The sequence below is a fragment of the Azolla caroliniana genome, unplaced genomic scaffold (genome assembly GCF_043228905.1).
Source record: "Azolla caroliniana isolate FFs.n. ecotype wild unplaced genomic scaffold, voAzoCaro1.0.p SCAF_1, whole genome shotgun sequence".
Classification (NCBI taxonomy): domain Eukaryota; kingdom Viridiplantae; phylum Streptophyta; class Polypodiopsida; order Salviniales; family Salviniaceae; genus Azolla; species Azolla caroliniana.
In genome coordinates, this window is record NW_028230436.1 from 8,273,096 (window position 1) to 8,280,162 (window position 7,067).

The window sequence follows — 7,067 nt, forward strand, 5'->3', positions numbered from 1 at the left end:
ATAATAAAGAGATATTTAATGGCCTCTCTAGGATATCATGAAGCTCTCCGCGTGTCATATTTCATACTTGGCATCCTATGAGTAAGAGATAAGCTAAAAATGGACAATAACATTGTGTGACACATTGGTTTGACTTGCTTGTATGAAACATACATAATAACTCAACCACCATTTTCATCATTCATATACATACATGTGTGCATATAATAGCATTGCACATTAACCCATAAGCACATGGGAAACCCTTGCGCTATCTATGCAACACCTATATGATTTTGTCAACAAAAAAGAGAACGAGGAAAAGAGATGCCCAACTATTGTAAATTTGTTGATCAAGTTGTCCTACTCAAATTAGGTCTTACATTCAACCCCAACGGCTTACTGTAGTATCTAGTAGAGTTTTATCTGGTTTGTAAAACATTGCTCATAAGGGAGAGAGAGAGAGAGAGAGCTAGCTACCTAGCTGCATGTTCAATGGATAATGAAATACTTATATCTAGCCTATATCTTTCCCACAAAGTAGCATTGGCAACTTTCCTTTTCCATGTTAGAGGTCTTTGCTATAACACTAGTATTGATATACTTTTGGATCTTCCTTGTTATTGGTTAAAATTCAAATAGTCAATGTGAAAACTTTGATCTTCAAATCATATATGTTGTGTTTTGAACGACACAACCTGATTCCTTCGTGCATAATCAATTGATCCATTATAATTCAAAATCACATGCATTGATTGGGCATTTCTTTTTCCTTAAGATATAAGTGAATCTTTTGCACTCTCTTTTTCCTTAGTGGCAAGTATATCATTGAACAAATATAGGCTCCAAGCCAATGAGTTATTTTGTTGACAATGAACCCCCGTTTAAAATGGAATCTCTCATAAAAAGACACCAAATAATTGCTAGACAAGATGCATGTCAAATCCGACAATGCTTTCCTAGTTTTGCTCACACCCCACCTAGCTTCAACTAAGTGCATTTGACTATTCTCTCCCTTACACATAAAACATGGACCCTTGGTAGGATGTGTACCAAAATTTTGATGACCTAAAAGAGATCCAAACCTCATGTTTTTAGGCTTTGATCCATCCAATAGACTGTAATATAGACATCTACTTATTTCTCTTTAGTTGTGGGCTTGGTGGTGTAAATTGTAGAGTCAAAAGTATTATAGTTGGGAGAACCCAAGTTTGATCCTAGCCATGGATTTGGCATTGTCCAATGGATTGCAATCATATGCTTGTGGATGTTACAAAGATTCTAATTAGATGTCAACTACCACTAAGCTATTACATTATCAACACAAGTTCATGAGTGATCAAATCTATATATGACTCCAAATTGCACGATCTCATAAATGAGTTATGCATTCCATAGTTAAGGAGTAATGTTGTAATGAGTTTCTCCATCTAATCACACTTTGTAGAATGTCTAAATTCCATCTTGATTATGAAATTTATTAAACTAAAGTTGTACTTTTTAAAACTATTTCATAAGTTTGTTCCATCCTTGGGCTTGTTGGTATATATATAAGTTCAACATGTAATACATATAGATGAGTTTGCTCTACACTTGATACTAAAGATGAATTATCATGATAAGAAGTAATTCCTTGGCTTTTTGCACATATTGTGTAATATTCTTTATAAGGTCAGGTCAATCAACAAATGGGATGAATTATCATGATAAGAAGCAATACTTAACAATATAGATGAATTATCATGATAAGAAGTAATCCTTGCTTTTTGTGTGTGTATTGTATAATACTCTTTATAAGGTCAATCAACAAATGGGACCCGATATTGATCATGAATGAGTTATGCATTCCATGGTGGCATTTTGAACATGTTGTGTAACAAGCTTTACAAAGTCAATCAACGAATGGGTCATAAATCAACTATGCATTCCATGGTTAAGGAGTAACGTTTCAATGAGTTTCTCCCTCTAAACACACTTTTTAGATTTTTCAAATTCCATATTGATTATGAAATTTATTATTTTAAAGTTGTATTTTTAACTATATGACATTATCACATAATCACCAACATTGCACACCCAATTTGAAAACTAACAATTCACACCATTTTTTCATACCTTGAGATATTGTTTTTATAAATTCACCCATTTCATTGACAAATATCATCTTTCACCAGTGTTGTATCTTAAGCTATGTAAGAATATTGTCCATATTATGCATAATATTTGACCTTACACTAATAGTTTCAACATATTTTTCAATGAGTTAGTGTTGAGAATCAAGCTCAACTTGGTCTAGTGTGTGAACTCACCTTGAGAGTGAAGAGACACTCCAACGGTCAAGAGTCACCATGATGTCACCACTTTGTATTCTAGCATTTAGTATGAGTCATAGAATCATATTCTATGACACATAACTTATGAGCTTTCACATTCCCCATGCTCCATGAGTCTTGTAGTTAATGAAGAGAGAGGGTGACTACATAAAGCACCCTCCTCCCACCTTGTAAAACGTTGGGTCTTTCTCCTTTGTGAATATACTTTAACCTTGCGTATACTTTGTCTCTCTCTCTCTCTCTCTCTCTCTCTCTCTCTCTCTCTCTTACACACACACATAACTCACATCTCTTTCGCTTCACAAGAATCCATCTCTTGATTCTTTACATGGTATCAAAGCGAGGTTGGTAGCTCGATCTAGCCCATTCGCCTCATCGTGATCGTGTGTTGTGCTCCACGCTGACGACCAAGAACCGGCTCATCGCTATTGGAGCTTCGCTACATAGCTCGCATTCGAAGAGAGAAGAAGAAGAAGAAGAAGAATCGACATAATGAATACTCAAATGGGGAGCGCTCTCCCTACCGAGAAGTTGGATTGAAACAACTTCGCATCTTGGGAGTACAAGATGCACCAATACCTTGTCGGACAAGGCTATTGGAGCTACATCAAAGGAGCGCATGAAGACCGACTTGCTGAAGCGGCTCCCAGATACGCGACATGGGAGCAAGCCGCAAGCCACGTGATGTATTGCTTGGCGACATGTGTTCAGGACCACATGCTCGGTTACATTCGAGAAGCCAAGACGCCGAAGGAAGCGTGGGAAAATCTATGAAAGATTTTTGCCGCCAACACGACCGCGAGGAAGCTTCAACTCCACCAAGAGTTGAACAACATTCAACAAAGGGACGTGTCCATCACGACATACACCTTGAAGATCAAGGAGCTTTGCGACTCGATCGGCTCAATAAGCGTAAGTATAGATGATGATGAGATGGTGCAAATATGCCTCGGCGGCCTCGCACCACGGTTCGGCGCGATGCGAACCGCCGTTCTAGCACGGGAGAAATCTCCCTCCTTCTTCGAGCTCCAATCAATGCTATTGGTCGAAGAAAACCACGTGCGTACAAGGAGTAATGAATCGGAAGGCCACATGCTCTACACGCACTCTAATGGAGGAAGAGGACGCGGACGAGCGAGAGGCCGATTCGGCCAAGGACAAGGCGAACGAGGTCCGACCTACGACAACAACTCCCAATTTCGGCCGCAAAACGGAGGCCAACGAGGAACCTTCGCAAGAGGGGGGAGCTTCCACTCCGGCCCGAGCCGTCAAAACACGACCGAATGCAGATATTGCGGAAAGCTCGGCCACCACGAAGAAGAGTGCCGAAAGAAGATGCGTGAATCGGCTTCCACAAGCTGACAACTCACGAATTACGCACACAACTCCGACTACGAAGGTCGTGGCGGAATGTATGCGCACAACTCTGACCGTGGCGGAATGTTCATGATGAAACATAGAGCAAACTCTATGTCGGCCGCTACCTCAACTAGTGCCTCCGGTCCGGAAGACGTATGGTTCGTCGATTCCGGTGCCTCGAACCATATGACATCGCATCAAGAATGGTTCTGAGAACTTCGAGAGCTGGACCAACCCGGCTATGTCGAAACCGGAGACGACACTACGCACCCGATTTGGCACATTGGCAATGTTCCGTTCGTAAAAGAAGGTAAGCAAAATTACATTAAAAATGTCTTGCATGTACCGACCATTACGAAGAATTTGGTCTCCGTCGGCCAAATTGTAGAGCAAGGGATACAAGTTCGATTTAATCAAGGCGGTTGCTTCATCGAAAAAGAGGGCCGACTCATCGCACGCGGTAGAAGAGAGGGCCGGATGTTCATTCTCGATTCGCACGAGATGAAATCCGCCATGTTCGCGAAAAGCACGAAAGCCAAATCCGACATAGAGCTATGGCATAAGCGAATCGGCCACATCAATCTCAACAAACTCAAAGCAATGAAATCGAAAGGAGTCTCCATCAGACTCTCGACATTCAAAGAGAAGGAGATTGAAGGTGTATGCGAAGCATGCCAATTCGGCAAGCAACACCGACACCCATTTTCGAAGGAGCGGAATGTGAGCAAAGGTGTACTCGACGTAATTCATTCCGATGTATGGGGTCCGGCTCAAACGACGACATTCGGCGGATGCCGATATTACGTGCTCTTCATCGACGACTTTTCTAGGCACACTTGGATCTACCCAATGCGGCAAAAGAGCGAAGTGTTCGGACACTTCCAAATTTTCAAGAATGAAGTCGAGAAAGCCACGAGCCGACATGTACGATGCCTTCGATCGGATGGCGGCAAGGAGTACTTCTCGGACGATTTCACGACGTATCTCCGAAAGGAAGGAATTCGGTGAGAATTCACTTGCCGACACACTCCGCAACAAAACGGAGTAGCCGAGCACAAAAATCGGCACATCCTCGAAGTAGCGCGGGCCATGATGAACGAGAAGCATATGCCCAAGTCATATTGGGCCGAAGCGGCAAATACGACCGTCTACCTAATGAACCGGTGCACAACATTCGGCGTGCACGAGGTCACTCCGCACGAAAGATTCTTCGAAAAGAAGCCGAACCTATCACATGTTCGGATATTCAGCTCCATTGCGTACGTGCACATCCCCGACGAGAAGCGTCAAAAGCTCGACCCGAAGTTGGAGAAATGTATCCTCATAGGATACTCACTGGAGCAAAAGGGGTACAAGTGCTACAACCCCTCAACTCGAAAATCTCGGGTAAGTCGAGACGTCGTCTTTGACGAGTCTGCATCCTGGTACGCACCAGAGACAACTTCGACTCCGACCCTGCTTGACCCGGAATCCACTGAACAAGAGATAGAGGATGAAGATCACCTTATGCGCATGTTCGAAGAAAGTCCGATCGCGACCCGACTGAGCGGACCACAAGAGCCTTTGAGCGATCAAAGCACATCACGGCCTAGCCCGAAGATGGACAAAGGCAAGGCAAAAATGGCGGAATATGAAGACGATCGTTTCGACGACAATGAATCAATCGACAGTGAGTTCGGCGGCTTCGATGTACCAATCAGAGCTAAGAAAGCCCTCATCTCTGCAAATGAAAAGCTCCGCCGATCCACCCGTGAAAAGAACCTCGTGAGCCGATTCGGCTACAACGAGTATATGGCATACCATTACGCCTTTATGATGAAGGTAGCGACAGTACGGGAGCCGGAAACCTTTTCAAAAGCCGCGAAGGACCCGCGATGGATCGAAGCAATGAACGAGGAGATGCAGGCACTATGGAAGAACGAGACGTGGGATCTCGTTCCCACCTCACCACACAAAAAGGTGATCGGATGCAGATGGATCTACAAGGTGAAGTATAACGCCGATGGCTCCGTCAACCGCTACAAAGCTCGACTCGTAGCGAAAGGATACGCTTAGGCGCATGGTGTCGACTACGAAGAGACCTTCGCCCCGGTGGCAAAGATGACGACGTTGCGGACCGTAATTGCGATTGCCGCGACGAAAGGGTGGCACCTCCATCAAATGGACGTCAAGAATGCCTTTCTACAAGGCGAATTAGAAGAGGAGGTGTACATGATCCAACCACCCGGCTTCAACTCGAGCACTCATCCAAAAGCCGTATGCCGACTCAAGAAGCCACTCTACGGCCTCAAGCAAGCACCGCGTGCTTGGCATTCGAAGATAACGCAATATCTTCATCAAATCGGCTTCCGTATGTCAAAATCGGACAACTCCCTCTACATACAAAGCGATTCCGCAAGTCCGATCATCATCATCTTATATGTGGATGACCTAGTCATTGGAGGTGAGCATCTTGTCGAAATCAATAAAGTCAAATCCCTCCTTTCCGACAAGTTCGAGATGACGGACATGAAGGAGCTCCACTACTTCCTCGGCATCGAGATAATTCGGACTCCGGCCGGAATCATGATCTCTCAACGGCACTACATCCTCAACTTGTTATACAAGTTCGGGATGGCTGAGTGCAAATCCATGGCAACCCCGCTCGATCGTAATCTCAAACTAGATGTGAACTCCGGCACCAAAGCATGTGAGCCGACTCAGTATCGGCAACTCATCGGGAGTCTCATCTACCTCACGATCACACGACCCGATCTTAGGTATTCGGTCGGTCTCCTTAGCCAATTCATGCAAACACCACGTGATACTCACTTGGATTGCGCTAAGCAAGTTCTAGGCTATGTGAGCGGCACAATGGATTGCGGCATCCTCTACAAGACCGCGATGCCAATACGACTCGAGGGGTACACAGACGCCAATTGGGCCAGCTACAAAGCGAGTTCTACGTGAGCGATTGTTTTCTCCCTCGGCAACGGAGCAATATCCTGGAGTAGCAAGAAGCAGCCCACCGTTGCTCTTTCGAGTACGGAGGCGGAATACAGGGGCGCAACCGTAGCTGCGTGTGAAGCCGTATGGCTCAAGAGGATTTTGAAGGATCTGAGCGTACCCATCAAAGATCCGACTTCCCTTTACTGCGACAACATGAGCAGTATCTATCTGGCTCGGAACTCGGTGTTCCATGCGCGGACAAAGCACATCGAAGTGCACTATCACTTCATCTGAGAGTGCGTTCTAGCTGGCGATGTCAACCTACAACACATTAGCACCAATCTTCAAACGGTTGACATCTTCACTAAAGCCTTAGGAGCCGAAAAGCTATGGCAATTCATGACCGATCTCGGATTGACGATCCCTGACCTGCCAAGCTTGAGGGGGAGTACTGAAGACACTACGCAA